The sequence below is a fragment of the Cydia pomonella genome, chromosome 7, assembly GCF_033807575.1.
Source record: "Cydia pomonella isolate Wapato2018A chromosome 7, ilCydPomo1, whole genome shotgun sequence".
Lineage (NCBI taxonomy): Eukaryota > Metazoa > Arthropoda > Insecta > Lepidoptera > Tortricidae > Cydia > Cydia pomonella.
In genome coordinates this window covers 24,507,124-24,525,549 of record NC_084709.1, presented here as the reverse complement: position 1 = coordinate 24,525,549, position 18,426 = coordinate 24,507,124, and the positions used below count along the sequence as shown (strand labels likewise).

At 37.5% G+C, this 18,426-nt stretch overlaps 1 long non-coding RNA gene across 1 annotated transcript; it reads left to right on the top strand.

The window, feature by feature from the left end:
- Positions 1 to 9,957: 9,957 nt before the first annotated feature.
- On the top strand, positions 9,958 to 17,153 carry LOC133520211 (uncharacterized). The gene is made up of 3 exons (XR_009799728.1): positions 9,958 to 12,025; positions 13,085 to 13,191; positions 16,995 to 17,153. It is a non-coding gene; the product is annotated as an uncharacterized LOC133520211 (long non-coding RNA).
- The last annotated feature ends 1,273 nt before the right edge of the window (positions 17,154 to 18,426 follow it).

The window sequence follows — 18,426 nt, the reverse complement described above, 5'->3', positions numbered from 1 at the left end:
ACTATACATATTAACAAGATATTTTATCAAGATTAAGTTTAGAAATTGCTTTCAAATCCATTACAGGTCTTTTATGACATATAAGAGTTTAAATATTGTACGTCAGAAATAATATACTTTAAATAATACTGTGACGTGATGTAGGTACACGTAGCAATTCCCACTTTTAGAGACAAGTTATACCTACCCACTGTATTAGTATTATATTTATGTGGGTAGTAAAGTATAAAAACAATGTACTATTGTGTTAAATACAACATTTGTGAGTCACTTGTTGATTTACATTCAACCTATGGGCGGGGATTCATACTTCATTTTTCATTTAATACCGTACTATGGGTTAGGTGTGAGTAAAATTTGGATATATTTTATGTGTTGGGCCATCTAAAACCAAATAAAAAGAAAGCCTCCCTCGGCTCTATAACACAACATGATTCCCATTTTTAAGGCAATAAATTTCCCACAAAATATATGGGTATTATGAAAAATGCACCAATATGAATGTCTAGGCCCTTTGTTTCGTTGTGCGTTGTGCGTTATCCGATCTTTTGGTTCACGACCAATCGCCGCGCCGGGCGAAATCGGTGTTCGAAATACGAACAGACTTTCCTTCGTGTTGGTTCACGACCAACCCCCAGGATGATTTATTCCTTTGTTTCGTTGTGCGTTATTCGATCTTATACCTTCGTGTTGGTTCACGACCAGCCCCCGGGCGAAATCGGTGTTCGAAATACGAACAGACTTTCCTTCGTGTTGGTTCACGACCAACCTCCAGGATGATTTTTTCCATCGTGTTAGTTCTCGACTAACCTCTAGGATGTATGTATGTCCTTCAAGTTGAAGGATTGCACAACGATTTTAAAAACAAATATATGTATATTGCACAACGAATTCAATGAAATCTCACAGCTAACACCATAGTAGGCAACGAAGATCGTTATAAAAAATGTGATCTTGTGCCGAAGTGTTCGGCAACTAGACCGAGGTGTGGACGCTACCACGCACAAATAAAGAATGAAGAGCGCAGCGGTCGCCGCACGCAGGTAACCAGTAAGCGGAAGTGGGCGGAAATTGGTTTTCACAGTTTTAATCAAAATAGTTACTCTTAAATGTGTGCGATGCTATCTGTACAATAGGGAAACTACATGGTTAATATAAAATTATATCTGAAAAATGAAGTGACGAAATATAATTAATTTTCTTTAGAGATGTATAAGTCTCTAAGTGTCAGAGATAAAATATAAAATAAAAAAATATATACTTAGAGATGTAGAGGGTCTCCAAGACTTGAATACATGATGAATGTGATCTTTTCGGTATTCCATACTGGAATACTTAGATATAATCCTTATCCAGCGATTCTCATACAGGGATAATCTCATGTAATGTATTTAAATATTAACCCCCTTATTCATAAACCACTACTAAAGTTGACAAGCCGCTAATAATCGTTTGTCCCTTTCCATCATACTAATACAACGGAAAGGGACAAACGATTATTAGCGGCTTGTCAACTTTAGTAAACGTTTATGAATAAGGGGGGTATAAAATAAAATAAATGTTATACAATGATAACTAACATTAATCAAAAAACGATGCCTTAAAACATCTCAATCTCTTTTTATAAGAGTACTAGAATTAATTTGTTCAACCTACCCCAAATTAACTAAAAAGTTTTAATTGGCTCACTTACACCTACGGCCTGATTCGATCTTTAAGATACGTCAAATTAGGTCTAGATACGATATGGATCGGATACGTCAGTGTCAGAAGTGACGTTTTTGTTTGAAGAAACGTCACTTTTGATACTGACATATCCGATTCATATCGTATCTAGACCTAATTTGACGTGAACTGAAATAAATGTCATATACCAAGAAAAAGTGACCAAGGCCTCCAGTGCCCCAGGCTGGAATTGAACCAGCGTCCTCTGCTATCGCGGCAGGTGCCTGAGCCACTCGGCCACCGGGGTCACGCCAGCATTGGTCGATTTTTTCCAAGTATATGTAAGTATGTAGTGTTTCTACTTGAAATAAACACAAATTAAAATATTTTCTAAAAATAATTTAATTTGTTCTTATACTTCTAATAGTACTAATTTGACGTATTTACTCAATACTCAATACTCAATACATTTATTGCACATAATGGTTAAATACAGGTGGTAATCTTAATTCTATGTTCTCACATTATGTACCCTGTTGGGCGCAGCAAATATGGAGAAAGGCACTATGTAATCTAATATTATTTTATATACATTAACTATATTTTTAAAACTTATCATTTAAAAAATCATTTAAGGAGTAGTAATTTTTAGAAATCAGTAGCTCTTTTAGTTTTCTAATAAAGGTAGTCTCAGATTTTTCGAGATTTTTAAAGTTCGAATTGTTCCGCTGTTTCTAATTTCAATGCCTAGTTGGCAGTTCCTAACTAAATCAACCTTATATAGTTAAATGTAAATTCTCCGCGCCTTAATTAAAATCAGTAATTAAAAGTTCTCCGAGTTCTACCTAGCGGTGTGTAGGTGATGCTGTTTTCAGGGCACTTTTTTGAGCAATACATACAAATGGTAAGCTTCGATAAATGAGACGTAAGCTTAGGTTGCCCACTTCAATCATGGCTGTACAAGATGTTTATTTAGTCACCTGTAATAATTTACTGGGTGAATAATTAAAATAAATTAAATAAACAGCCTATATAAATACTTATTTATCAAAAAAAGTGTTATGAGATCGTAAAACTTTTTACTTATTAAAACATTTGTCTTTAAAATCTTATGATATAAATTTTCGCAAAAGTAGTCAAATGTACGATTCCCACCGACCTGCTGGAGTCGGGACGCAATGGAGCGCATTTTCAATGTGCATATACATTATGTATGCCAGAAGCGATGTCCGCCCGGAGCCGTCCGCGTCCGCGAGCAGCCGACCGGCTTGCGGCCGTACAAATATGAAATGGGATCCGACTCTGTTCGGTGGGATTTTTACGTTAAACTTATTATAATTAACTTTAAACTCTAATATTAGTTATTTCCTTTAGCATCGTTGAAGATGAACTGTAATCCAAGTCAACGGCACTAATTAAAAGTTTTTTTGACCTTTAACCGTATACTGAAAGCCTCAGATTTCTCAGAATTTACTTTCCATTAGTTACTTGCCAAATAGAGCTGCATCCGACTTTAAGGCTTCCTTTACTGCTCTACACAGTAAATAAACAGTTTATTTACAAACGAAGTTCTGTTAACGTTCTACAAGCTATTTCAAAGCCGTAAGGTTTCTTCTCGTTTGGTAAAACGATGGAATAAATTTGTCTTGGGGACGCGAATTGAAAGCGAAGTTAAACGTGCGTATTTTACAGTCTTGTTAGATATTGTCATCGTAATTTATGACGCGTAAAGTGGATTCTTTTTTCGGGGACATTAACCGGTATTAGGGGTATCTGTGAGTCTTCTTCTTCTTCAGTAATAAGAAATTCAGGAATACTTAATTATGAACGTGTATTCACACAATCGTGACTAGGAAACAACTGAGGAACGCATAAGCTTTCCTTATAGCAATACTTAAAAATAACTTAAGGAAAAGTATTTCTTTTTTTAATATTGAAGTCAAACGAGCATAAAAATCGCCTGATGACAATTACCGTTGCCCATGGATACCTTTTTTTGAAGGTTTGAAGGTTGCATCGAACCGATAATACCGCGGGTAAAAGTTCATTCTCCAGTTTAGCTGTGTACTATCAACCATCTAAGTGGTGAAGACTGTTATGAATGTAGACGCGTAGAGCGGTGGCGGGCGGAAAGACCCGGCAGGGATTAATCCGAACGATTTCTCCCCGTAATGGCTCCACTACACGATGGGTCATCATACTGGCCCACTAAGATAGCCTGTAGAGAGGGTAGTAGTGTCGGATGGCTTATGGAGCGGCTTAATACACGTGGCCCATTCCATAGTGCGTGCTGCCAACCATCGCATGGCTTTCGCGCTGGTCCAGCGCTGGGCCATTTGATTGTGTAGAGGAGCCGTAACCATCGCATGGCCAGTGCTAGGCTATCATGGAGAAGCATTATACATGCGATAGAAAAGCCAGAGCGAGAGTACGTTTCTAATACGCAAGTACGCAGTGCCAAGGAGTCTAACCGATCAGAAATATATTGGTAGCCGATAATTCAAATAGCTCTCCGTTGGAAACGATCCAGATGGAGAAACTGGTTCTGGCACACCAGCTGAGGACAGTTCAGTATACCGGGATACAAAAAAAAGATTTCATTTGTTTGTTTATGTCTCTGCAGGAATTAAAGATAAACTGACGTAAAATGGTGGAAAATGAAAACTTTTTTCAGCGATGTCACGCAACCGTACCTTTTTTTAAATTCATAGACAAACTAGAGTCGGCCCAACCTGTCACATCGTTCGATATCAAGTAATAACATGCGAGATTTGTCAGAATTGTTTTCAATTGACATTTCATTTCGATAAAAACGTCATCTTTGATGTTTAAGAGAGGTATGGGCATTGTGAATGTCATCTCGCTTTGTGTGGTAGGGCACAGCCAGTGGGTGTCATTCCAGATCTAGAGCAGAGCCCAACTGGAGAAGTACCTCCACCTTACAGAAAACAGCAGCCAAATAACACTAGACCCTACTCATGGTGTTGTGTTCCTGCCGGTGAGTAAGGTTGCCAGAGCTCAATGAGGGAATCGGGTTTAGGGTCGGCAACGCGCATGTAACTCCTCTGGAGTTGCAGGCGTACATAGGCTACGGAGGCTGCTTACCATCAGGCGGGCCGTATGCTTGTTTGCCACCGACGTAGTATAAAAAAAATGCAGCATAGGGATCAAATCAAATTGCTCGTTTTATTAGAGTTGTTCGAAATTTGAATGTAATTATAAAATCAATGTCTATGTAATAAATAATAAGCAAAAATAAAATTTTAAATTTGTTCTAACAAAACAGATAGACTAACATAGATGACAATCGTTTGCGCCCTTGAAGGATTTAACAACTGAAGACGCCATTAAGAGCTTACCCCTCTCTCGAAAAGCTCGGCCAATGGTCATATGCATTGTATGGAATGATTTTTATCTGACATGGCTATTTGTACGTAGAAATAGCCAAATATTTGACGTGCCCCTCCCCGCAGAAATCGGCAGACTGTTTTGTACTGAAAATTACAGCCAAGGCGTCTCCAGTTATTAAATCCTCCAAGTTTGCGCCGTAGCAAACGAAACGGTAATCTCTCTCTATCACTATTCGGTATTAGTGTGACAGAGAGACAGTGTATCGTTCGCTACAACCTGGGCAGGTGCGCTGTTCGCGTACCTGTTTAGTACAAATAGCAGAATAAGCAACCAATTGTCACTTACCACCTAAGGCACTACTGTACCTGCTTATTCTTTGCAAATAAATACATACATACATACATATATACATTACATACATACATACAGCGCAAAATATTGGCATCTCGGCCCAGTCCACCTAAATGCTAACCACAGGGGATTTATGATATGTGTGTAGATAAATAATATTTATTAAAGTAAGTCATATCTAGTCAAATTTCAATTTTCCAAATGAGAATAATGAAGTAAATAAATTGCTATATCATTGGAAAATTTACTTCCTCCGAAAATACAAAGAACTTTTGTTCAATCAAGTAATATTTTATACAACTGGTGTTGGAATGGAATACTTCGGTGTATTAGTTTCTAAGACAGCAATATTGTGAATATTTGTAGCAAATAATGCAAAGCGTGTTTTCGAGGAGCGTGAAGAATGCTGTATAATAAAATTTTATGCGAAGGTCCAAGCCTAAGAGATTTTTTTGATTTTCACGCGGCGATCCGATATTTTTGTTTTTGTACAAGAAATTAGAGAATAGGTCACTAGGAATAGTTAAGATACGAACTTTTTGGTAAACAATTTTAAACTTAACACGTTCACAGTGCCCCATATATGAGTCACGCTGGACTATCTCCACACGTCCGTGCCCCACATATGGGTCACGAAGATACGACCAGGTACGCACTTAGAATGGTATAACTTCATATTGAATAATAATATAGACTGCAAAAACGTGCAGTACGAACAATATCATACTATCTCTCCGACTCCTCCGACCGTCATCTATTTAAAGTAAAATAATTATGACTTTGACATCTCAATATATATATCACGTCATTAAACACGTCAGAAGTAATTTTCAATTATACGCAACTAAGGTTTTCAAAAGGATTGCGAGTAAGAACAAAAACACGTTATCTACAACATGTTGCCGACTAGCTAAATCGTCTAAAATAATATTTGTGGGCCAAGCTAACCACGGAGTGGGTGCCCCACGAGTCAAACTGGGGATTCGGCAGACCTCGTCGGCGATGGCGGGATAACTTAGACTCTTTTTTGAGAGACTGGCCGGTCGTTGCTCAAAACCTTTGCTCAGTAGTGGGCTACAATAGGCTCGTAATAATAATAAGCCCCCAGGGCAGCTTGTGGCGAGCTGAATGGGAAGTGACGTCCCTTGGGTCACATACCCCCGAGAGTCGGCCAGGTCCCTCTCTCCAGCTTGCCTTGATTGGCCGGCTGGAGTGAACACTGAGCAGGGGCCGCAAGACTCACCTCTGGCTTGCCTTTACCGGCCGTCCAGAGTGGGGTGTCAGAGCTATATGCTCGCAGGGTGGAAGTGAAATTTGCATAAGACGCGAGTTGGCACAGTGGCTGCTTACAGCCGCTGGGTAGAAAGCGGCGTACACCTCTCCGCACCCTGAGCCGCTCACGCAATGTTGTCCCCTTGTCGCTCCGTGCGAGCGGCCGTTTTCGGGGACCCATATTGTGAGTTGGCAAGTCACCACCTGCCCATTTTGTCGTGTTTTTAAAAACATATGATCAGGGCAGGTGCCATAGTATTCTCCATAGTCCCGGTTCCCAGTCCACTTACAACTCAACCCAATAGCCCGGTTTATTTTGGTACCCCCTTTTTTTTTTACAATAGTACTACACTAACCGGGGCTTGTCCTTGGATGCACTGCTATAGTGTGAACAGGGATAATCGTCGGTTGGTGTCACGTTACATTTAGAGGAAATTGTCTTATTACAAGGGTCCTCTACGTGTTGCCTTCGGCCCCACGCACGCCTTCCAAATGTCCGGGACCCCATGGTCCCGAGAATTTGTAAAAGACAGACATAATAATAATTTTCAAGACAAAAAAAAAACCGGCCAAGTGCGAGTCGGACTCGCGTACGAAGGGTTCCGTACCATTATTTATAAAAAACGGCAAAAAATTATGTTTGTTGTATGGGAGCCCCCCTTAAATATTTATTTTATTCTGTTTTTAGTATTTGTTGTTATAGCGGCAACAGAAATACAGTCATAGTTTGTGAAAATTTCAACTGGCTAACTATCACGGTTCATGAGACAGCCTGGTGACAGACGGTCGGACGGACGGACGGACAGCGAAGTCTCAGTAATACCCCTAGTGTATGCATAATATATGTGACGCACGTCAAAATCGGCTCGCTGGAAAAGAGAAAACATCAATTTTAGGTACTGACACAACCCCATTTAAAGTTTTATGTTTGTTGCCTTGAGTAGTTTTTAATTCCTTTTATTAAAAGCTTTTTCACTTGTAATGGTTTCATTCCTTCATTATTTTCTAAAGCATTCCTTAACCCTTTCCATGCCACGCCTACCGTATGTGTCATTGTGAACTTAAATTAGAATATAGGGACATTCATACACCAATTGACTAAGTTCCACGGTAAGCCAAGAAGGCTTATGTAGTGGGTACTCACACAACGATATATATAATAAAGTATAAAGTAGTATAAAGTAGTCCCCATTTTCCTCTCTGGATATTGACATTTTGGAAAATATTTTTTCATAATTTGATGTATATTAACCATAAATATAGCCTCTACCTACGTTTTTTTATTATTATAAAAATTTGTAGCGAAAAACAAATTTCATACAAAATTTTAAATGCTTCTAACTCATTTCGCGCGGGTCCTTCACTTTCGTCTTAAATACATAGAAATCGTCCATGACTCAGGAACAAATATCTGCGCTCATCACACAAATAAATGCCCTAACCGGGATTCGAACCGGGGACCTTCTGCTTCATAGGCAGGGTCACCACCCACTAGGCCAGATCGGTCGTCAACCTTGTTTTACCTTGTTTCATGATTTCTATAGTAATCTAAATTGTATTTTATTTTTCTTATTTAATGCATGTTAATCATAAGATGTAATGTTTTGAAAAGATGTGTCCCGCCGAGTTTCTTGCCGGTCCATATTGGGATGTAGATATAGATGTAGTGTAGGGACGCCCGGCCGGAAACAGGTGGGCTGTCGATCACGTCTCGCGTTCATTCAGCCCAATTCCCTAAGGTTGGAGCTGCAAGTTACTATCCCGGCGGCATTCCCACACTATTCTCCTCAAATCTTCTTGTTTTCCTGTAGAACAGAAGGACATCACAAAAGATGTATCCCGCCGAGTTTCTTGCCGGTCCATATTGGGATACCCTCCTCCAATTGAGGGGGGATTTAAATCTTCTCGGGTCAGAGGTGTAGGTTTAAAGCCGGTGTAGCTTTATTTGACGTTCATAAGCGCATTGTAATATGCCTACTTGAATAATAAACTATCTTTATCTTATCTTTGTCGGAATGCACAAACATTGATATTGGGCGTTAGGTCAGTTGACGTATTTGGCAGTCAGAGGGTTAAAATACTTAATAGCAGTGCTCAGAAAACAACAGTCATTTTTGGTGGTCAGGTTGTTATTAACACAAAAGGATTCATGTGGTACTCGTACATACTCGGTGGTGCCATTTACGAAGGTATCGTAAAATGTGCCTACTTTCCTCAGTTTATTTTTTATTAAGTTTTTTTTTATACTACGTCGGCAACTCCAGAGGAGTTACATGCGCATTGCCGACCCAAACACTTCGCACCCTCGTTGAGCTCTGGCATCCTTACTCACCGGCAGGAACACAACACTATGAGTTGGACACACACAACTCTAATGTTATTTGGCTGCGGTTTTCTGTAAGGTGGAGGTACTTCCCCAGTTGAGCTCTGCTCTAGATCTGGAATGACATCCACTCTGCTGTGCCCTGCCACACGAGATGACATTCTCAGTGCCCATACCTCTCTTTTAGACGTAGTTAAAGGACATACCAGGGTCCGGGTCCAAGTATTATATTGTTAATGTAGACCATCACTAGGTACTTCAACAACTTAAACCATAAACATGGTTGCATACTAATGTACAAATTTGCCTATTTTGCTCCCCACTTGGTAATCCTAGTGTCCCTACTAGGATTAATTAGGTTTTTTTCTAGCAAAATAGGCTCATTTTACGGTAGCTTTCGCTTGGGCTTATAGTCTTGTATTTATTTATTCTTTGCCTTACTAAGAGTCAAAGTGTGTTTAACTAATTAAATTTAGGCACTCATTCCAAAACAAAGCAAGGTTTTTTTCTCAGAAATCTATCGCGTATCCTGCACGTTTCAGTTAAAAGGTAGGCTGCTTTTAACTAATTTAAATATTTTTATATTTTCATATTTTGTACTTCCCTATAATATTAATAAATATTTATCTTTATAAAAGCATCCATAATACAGACATGAAATATCCGCCGCAATCCCATTAATGAAATCCTTATCTGAAATTCCAGATCCACCAGCTACGCACAAGCCAATTCGAGTTTTGGTAATTCGATCTGTTTCCGATATCTTACTGATCTGTAGATGTCGCCAGTTATCGCCACTGTAGATATAAGTCCAGAAAAAGAGATCTGAAAATTATTCTATGCTTATTTTTAAACAATCAATACGTAGCGATTACATTCACTGTATCAAAAAAATGTGTATTTGTATTTATAATAAATTACTTGACATTTTATTTTTATTTACATCAACTTTGTCGCCATACAAAATATTCACATTAGAAATTTTCGTCTCTTAAACCAATACGTTACTAATATACATAAAGGTTATACATAAAAAAAAAACTTCTAAATATGCCGTTTTTTTAACCTGTTTAATTTTGCATATATTTTAGTTAGCACTTTTTTAAAACTACTAACATTGATTGAACTATATCCTAATGGTTCTCAAAGTAATCAAAGATGGGAACATATTTACCACACTTATAAAATAAGGAGTGAACATTCACGATAAATAAGCTTGCAACCCCCAAACATTCTATACATGCCGACCCTATATTATAACTGTGGTATACCCGTGCAACCGCGAGCAACCTTAGCCAAAGCTCAACGAGGGGCGGAAGGGGGTTAGGGTCGGCAACGCGCATGTAACTCATCTGGAGTTGCAGGCGTACATAGGCTACAGATACTGCTAACCATCATGCGGGCCGTATGCTTGTTTGCCACCGACGTAGTATAAAAAAAAATTGACCTTTTGAGAAACCTGCATCTACACTAGCGCCCCTAGCGGCGAAATTAAACGGGGTAGCCCTCATTACTAAAATAATCTAGTACGAGTATAACTGGATCAAACATGAGAGGTGGGGGGAAATGACCAAACGGGATTACTTATGTATCTTTCAGTAGGAGTAGCAGAGAAAGAGATATTATTGTTTGTCCTTGTCACAGTCTCATTTTTTTATTCCCCACCGTGTAGTAAAACTCCACGATATGTCAGATTATGTAATTTATTGAATCACTATTACACGGTAGGTACTACAAGTATTCTCCATAATAATTTTAATTGAACACCGTTTACTCGTGTGACGCTTCCGACCCGTGCGGCCGCTAATACCAGAATGCCTGCCATGCTCTCACTTCCTGTCCCACCAACCTGCCATAACTGACAGCTAATTTTCAACTGATTTTAAGATTACCCTCAAATTATTACCTATTAAATTAATTTAGTCAAAACACCTTACAACCGTATATATTAGTACTTTATGGTGGGCAACAAATAACCCGACCAAATTACGTAGGTTGTTTTTGGTATGAAACGTGTTTTATTTTTGTCGCAAAGCGTACGAGTATGTTCTGTTCTGTGCCCCTCGCGGTTGCACGCGTAGCCGCGTATACCACAGATATAGGATCCTACCATCTATGTAAAACTCGAATTGACCTGGTAGAGGTCACTCGCATTTGAACTAAACTAGTCGTGTCTTGAATACTTAACGACTTGATTCATGACAGAAATGTTTTATAAGCGGCAGAGTTTAAATAAAGAAGACTAACAACCCCCATACAACGCTGCGAGAATCGTAAATGTTACCTATATATGTCATTTTTTATTTAAACTTTATTGCACAATACAAGAAGAGTACAAATGGTGGACTTAGTTTCAGAAGGCATTCTCTACCAGTCCAGATTGATACGTCCATGCGTTCCTGAGAAAAAGGATGTTGACAGAGAGACAGAGAGACAGACGGACAACAAAGTGATCCTATACGGGTTCCATTTTTTCCTTTCGAGGTACGGAACCCCAGGGATCGGAAACCGGTATTTTTTGTATGGGAACGAAAACGGTATTTTTTCGTTCTTTGTTAATTACTTCATTTCTAATTAGGCAATCTAATAATACGAAGTCGTTATCTGAAAACACAGCCGAGTCCTACATTTAGAGTATAAAATAAACTGAAATATATGGTTATTTCGATGTTTTTGCAAAAAACCGGTTCCGATCCCTGCGGAACCCTAAAAAAACACAAAGAACGCAGTGTTATGTGGAGGTTACACGTCTTGAATATTATCTAGCCTCTGCTACCGGTAAGCTGCGAGTTTTTTTCTGATCGCCCCTTAAACTTTGATTGCTTTTTTCCCCTAACTCATGTTTTATTTCAGCCCACAATGCGGTCACGCCTACACCGGACGCTTTCAAAAAAGTTGAACACGTTCTGCGAGCACTCTACGCTCCACGGGGCGTATTACTTGAAGAAAGGAAAAGGCACTGTTGTCTTGTGGAGCGTCATAATTGTCGCCGGGTTTGCGCTGTGGGGCGTGCTTGGGCACATGATCTACCAGAAGTATAGCTCCGACCCCACCGTCACTGTGGTAAATATATTGTATTTCACAAGTTTTTATTAAGTTTTTAATGACGACCGGTTTGGCCTAGTGGGTAGTGACCCTGCCTACGAAGCTTATGGTCCCGGGTTCAAATCCTGGTAAGGGCATTTATTCGTGTGATGAGCATGGATATTTGTTCCTGAGTCATGGGTGTTTTCTATGTATTTAAGTATTTATAAATATTTATATATTATATCTATCGTTGTCTAAGTACCCTCAACACAAGCTTTATTGAGCTTACTGTGGGACTTAGTCAATTTGTGTAATAATGTCGTATAATATTTATATTTATTTATTCCGTTTGTTCGGGTTATTGCAATCTAACAGTTTAGAATGGTTCACGGTTAGTTTCACTAGACTTGAATCGACCGGAATATAAACCGTGATTACCTGTTATATTGTTTGAGCTCCCGATATTCCGGGTTATATCCCGGTCGATTTATATTGTTTGAGCTCCCGATATTCCGGGTTATATCCCGGTCGATTGCATATTGTTTGAGCTCCCGATATTCCGGTTTATATCCCGGTCGATTTAAGTCTTGCAATCTCAATTAGACTCACTTTTCAATTGGGTACTTGACACATGTTGAATATTATAACAAAATTTGGTTAAATGGATAGAAAATGAGTCATCCATTATAAAAAAGTGGAATTTAAAAAATTATATTGAGATTATAAAAAAATACAAGGCTCCGAAGTCTGAATTTTTTTTTTTTGTCTTTCAAAAATAGAAAAGAAAATGGTACCATTTGATTCTTTAGATTTTATTGACAAATAAATTGTACAACAACTATTACACATAAACGCAATATTTCAGGGTCAAAATGGCAATTTCCTTCCACGTTTAGGACATACTTATCATTTTGTTAGAGGCGTTTCAATCGTCGAGTGCGAGCGTCAGACTATTAATTAATATCCGAGTTAGGAGCATGTAAACAATGGGATACATTTTTCGCCCCTAACTTTTAGAATAAACAAAAGAGCGATTTCCGCTGTTTCGGCTGCCTCCTATAGCCTAAAAAAATAACTGAACTTTTAATTTTTTAGGTGGAGTCTACCTACTACGGGACTGACCGGATTCCCTTTCCATCATTCATGATTTGCGACCCATTACCACTGTATGGACCTAAAACGGGAAACATATCTCTCATATTGTAGGTATTTAAAATTTTACAAAAAAATTTGAAATCAGTACCCCTAGTGTAAATTTGATCGACATCATAACGTGACGAACGCGTTTGCGTTAAGTCTCATTTTGTATAGGATTTTGAGTTTCCAAAAATCCAATACAAAATGAGACTAAACGCAAACGCGTACGTCACGTTTCGAAATCGAATTTATTTACACTAGGGTACAGATAACGAAAATTGTAGGTACATTACTACAGAGGCCGCACGGGCCGCCGCGCTCCCATAGAACGGGGGACGGGCGGGCGGAGGCTCGCGCGTTTATGTATTTTTGTATACTTAGATACTTACTAATTTTCATTACCGTAAAACCACCCAACTATAGTCCAAAGCTCCCAACTATGGTCCACAAATAAACTCAATTTTTCTCGTTCAGGTGTGTATTTTACTATATTTTTGTAGTTCTAAGGCAAAGTAAAGTATGTTTATAAATGGAAGGTAAAACTAGGAGTAAACCACAAGGAACATTGGTATAGATACTTAATTTCCTTTTGAACTTGTGGACCATAGTTGCAGGTGGTTTTACGGTACTTATTTAGGTTTTATAGTAAAAAAAAAAAGAAAAAAAGTTTTATAGTAGAAAAAGTATTGTATACAATAGTGATATAATGAAGCTTTTCAATCTCATTTAGCAATCTATTCAGCAAGCTTGGTTGCCTAAACACGGTACCGTAAAACCACCCAACTATAGTCCAATGCTGCAACTATGGTCCACAAGTTCAAAAGGAAATTAAGTAGGTATCTATACCAATGTTCCTTGTGGTTTACTCCTAGTTTTACCTTCCATTTATGAACATACTTTGCCTTAGAACTACAAAAATATAGTAAAATACACACCTGAACGAGAAAAATTGAGTTTATTTGTGGACCATAGTTGGGAGCTTTGGACTATAGTTGGGTGGTTTTACGATACACGACTGAAAAGCTCTTTATTATATTACAATTGTATAAAATACTATTAGTTCAAGGAGGATTCACATTTCTTATTATCACTACACTTTATAAAACAAAGTCCCCCGCTGCGTCTGTCTGTGTGTATGTATGTTCGCAATAAACTCAAAAACTGCTGAACGACTGAGCGATTCTTAAGGAAGGTTTAGGTATATAAGGTGTTGTGTAACCCGTGCGAACCCTGGACGGATCGATTAGTGATTTTGAAATCGCTTCATATCGATATAGCTGTAACATTTGGATATCTAAATTAATTCAAACTATAATATAAAAGGAGACCTAATACGAAATAAGGTTTCGCAATATCCACAGAGAAATGTGAATCTAATTATTATACAGTGTGTATTTTTGATATAACCTCATACTTAAACTAGACGTAGGTTTTAGTGCTATAAAACAATTCTGAAAGTTTTTTTTGTTAAGTCTTCACTACAAGAGCATAATTAATTTTTGGTTTTTTTTTTCGAGCGACAATGTATTTCGGACATCATGATCACTTATGACAGTTGTGACGTCGCGTCATTAATGAGACGTTTTGAGTTAAAACAATATAGTGATACATTGCTTGCTGAATTATTTTTTATGAAAAAATAACAGTCGTCCATTTTTAGGGTTCCGTAGCTTATAGATTCGTCATGTCCGTCTGTCTGTCCGATTTTTTATAAAACCCATGAAAGTGTGTTAATTACAGCCTAAAAAAACTGCCCTTTGATTATGTGGTCGTATCAAAAATACACGCTGTATATGACCCATTCACAATTTATGAAATATCCGGATTACCCTTATACCCTTAAGGGTCCTTTATATCTAAAGTTTGCTTGTGGGTATTTCCAAAGATGGATATTCCTATTCAATCAGATACGACCTGGATAAGTTTTTTCGGTCAATAATCGTGTACCCTTCCCATGAGTATAATACGGGTCAAACTCCGTTACGAATAGTTTAACAGTCCAGACGCGGTTTATTTATTTAGTATAAATTTTATTTAGACACTTGGAGAGACTTTACACCTCCAAATTTTATTAGTATTAGTACTCTGACATTGGGGACCTTTTACATCTCCAGATTTAATGTGTTTTTAACCATAGAGACTATACATCTCTATTGTATTGTAGTAATTATTTATTTTAAGATTATTAAAATGTAATGTTTACCCAGGTATTGGCTGTTGTATTTATAAATGTTGTTATGTATTTTTCGTGTCACTCTATGATGTTACTATAAATGTTGTATTGACTTGTAAAAGAGCCCTTGAGGCCTACTTGCAGAATAATTTTTTGAATTTTGAATGCAGTTCATTAAAATAAGTGTATTGTACCCTTTAGTAAATAACTTCGCCTTAACTAGTATTAAATACCGTTGTTTATCCAACACGCTTTTCGATAAACAGAGCTTATACTGTTGTAATATATCCAAAATAATAAATTTATAACTAACCGAATTTTATTTGTTTAACATAGGTGGTACGTTTAAATACATTGCGTTCACTGTGTTTCATCCACAAATGCAAATGTACAAATTCATCATACCTAACCGCCTCCTTTTGAAATCTTGAAGTCGGTTAAAATTGTTTGTTTATGCGTCTGCTACATAATGAAAGGCATTAAAATTCGAGTGTGGGTTTATGAATGGAACGAAATGAGTTTCATAAAAGTATCTTTTAATAGATAATATTTTTTTGCTGACAATACAGGTTATATTTATGCCAGTCGTAGCATGCGGTGAAGCGGTGAGCGGACTGACCAAATCATAGATAGCTTAAAATGTATGTAGATAAAAATCGAAATGATACAAAAAACGCATATCTGGAATTGAATTAAAAAAAATCTAAATATCCGAACATAATGCGTACCTACAATTATAATAAAAAACTTTTTGAACTTTACAGTGCCCAAAAACATACTAAAAGTTTGTCGGCGGCCTATCGTAATATTTTTTGTAATGTTTTGACGGTAGTCACATTAAAGTAATTGAAACGCCCCGATTCGAAGAATTATTAAGACACGTTTATGATCTTGGAAAAATCTTTAAAAGATCGATAACTAAACGACATGTCATAATTGACGTTTATTTCGATTCCGCTGTGATCCCAATAAAATCTATCTACAATATTTCTGACGTCAAAGTGACATTGGTTGCCCGAATCGAGCTGCTTCTGTCAAACGACATACAAACAATATCTAAATGAGAACTTATCTAAACCAGAACTTATCGTTATCGTATCTCATTCTTCGAATCGGGCCGATAGGTGGGATGGGTTCGTTAGGTTGCTTCAGATGCCCGAAAGGCAAATTAAACAGAAATAGGAGCCCCGCTCCGTCTCCGTCGATTAGTAGATTTGTAGCTGGCCCCCAACGGCTTATCCTTTGTCTATTGTTAACTAAAACGGCGTGTGCCACCTGCAAAAAAAAGGTCGTATAATTCTAATTGGCACCTGAGCGCGGGCTAGTCCAACGCTCAAAAAACCAGCGTAGGTGTGCTCTCCGATAACGCGCCTTTGTTACGCATATCGAGGACACATTTTAGGCTGGTTCGGTAGCGTTCGACTCGCCGGAACTCAGCAACCGTATAGGGACCACACAAGAAATCGCAAATTATTTTTCCATTTGTTCATTTTGAATCTTATTTCAATTGCCATAACCAGTTAAAGTGACCGGGCCCTTTTTTTGCAGGTAGTGGCACGCGGCGTTTTAGTTAACAATGGACAAAGGATAAGCCGTTGGGGGCCAGCTACAAATCTAAAAACTATATGCCTAGGAATTTCTCGATATGTGTAAGATTATCCCATAATATTTATTTCTGATATTGAATTGTTTTAGATACAGCCGAGGCTATGGTGCCAGTGAGATGAACGACTTTTTTGGCAGTTTACTTGACATTCGGGATGTTCATTATATGCCGCCAATTCATGTCCGGAAAATGCACGCTCTTCTGCAAGATCTTGGATTTACATTCGAGATAATACTTGAAATGGTAAGGGAACTTGTCCATACTACGCGACTCATTTTTCATAATTGGTTACTCTTTAAGCCTCCCCCCCCCCTTGACTGGCCGTAGTTTATGCTAAGATTCCCCCTCCCCCATTTTCATGGGTTAAGGATTAAGTGTGATTGTAAATAATGAATTATTTATTGTTATGTTAATAATGATGAAATTGATAATTCAATGTATATATTATATCGTATTTTTTGACATTTAGATTTTATTCTCGAAAGTTTCTAGACTAGTATTTTTATACAATTTTGATGTTTGACGATCCTTTTGTGAAATTCTTATTATTAAATTTGCCATATCTATTTTTGCGTTAGATCAGAAGTGCTCCTTTTTATTTTATGACTGACAAACATACATAATTTAGGACTCAGTTTGAATAAAATTAAATTATGACTACTTATAAAATAAAACTACTAAAACTAAACCTACCTAGAAAAAATAAAGATACCTAAAACAGACTGCATCAATAAATTGCTCTGATATTTAGATTAAGATGATATTTGTAAAATTTGACGATTTAAAAGTGCTTGTTGCTAGGCCTATTTGAATAACGAATATTTTGACTTTGACTTTGACATGTAGTAAGTCAAACATATACTACTTATAAAATAAAACTACTAAAACTAAACCTACCTAGAAAAAATAAAGATACCTAAAACAGACTGCATCAATAAATTGCTCTGATATTTAGATTAAGATGATATTTGTAAAATTTGACGATTTAAAAGTGCTTGTTGCTAGGCCTATTTGAATAAAGAATATTTTGACTTTGACTTTGACATGTAGTAAGTCAAACATATACTACTTATAAAATAAAACTACTAAAACTAAACCTACCTAGAAAAAATAAAGGTACCTAAAACAGACTGCATCAATAAATTGCTCTGATATTTAGATTAAGATGATATTTGTAAAATTTGACGATTTAAAAGTGCTTGTTGCTAGGCCTATTTGAATAAAGAATGTTTTGACTTTGACTTTGACATGTAGTAAGTCAAACATATGAGTATAAATATTTGCATTGCATGTAGATAATACAAACTGAAAGTTAAAAAAAATTGCGTCGTTGTTGCCACCTCTGACTATTATATCAAAAGCGCAAAGCGCTGCGCGTTATATTTGAATAAACCTCGGCGCGAGATTTCCCTAGCGTACTTCTATCTTAAATGTCGGCAATGCATTTACAACGCCTCTGGTGTTGCAAGTGTGCATGGGCGGTATCAGTAATTGCTTACCATCAGGTGATCCGTCTGCTCG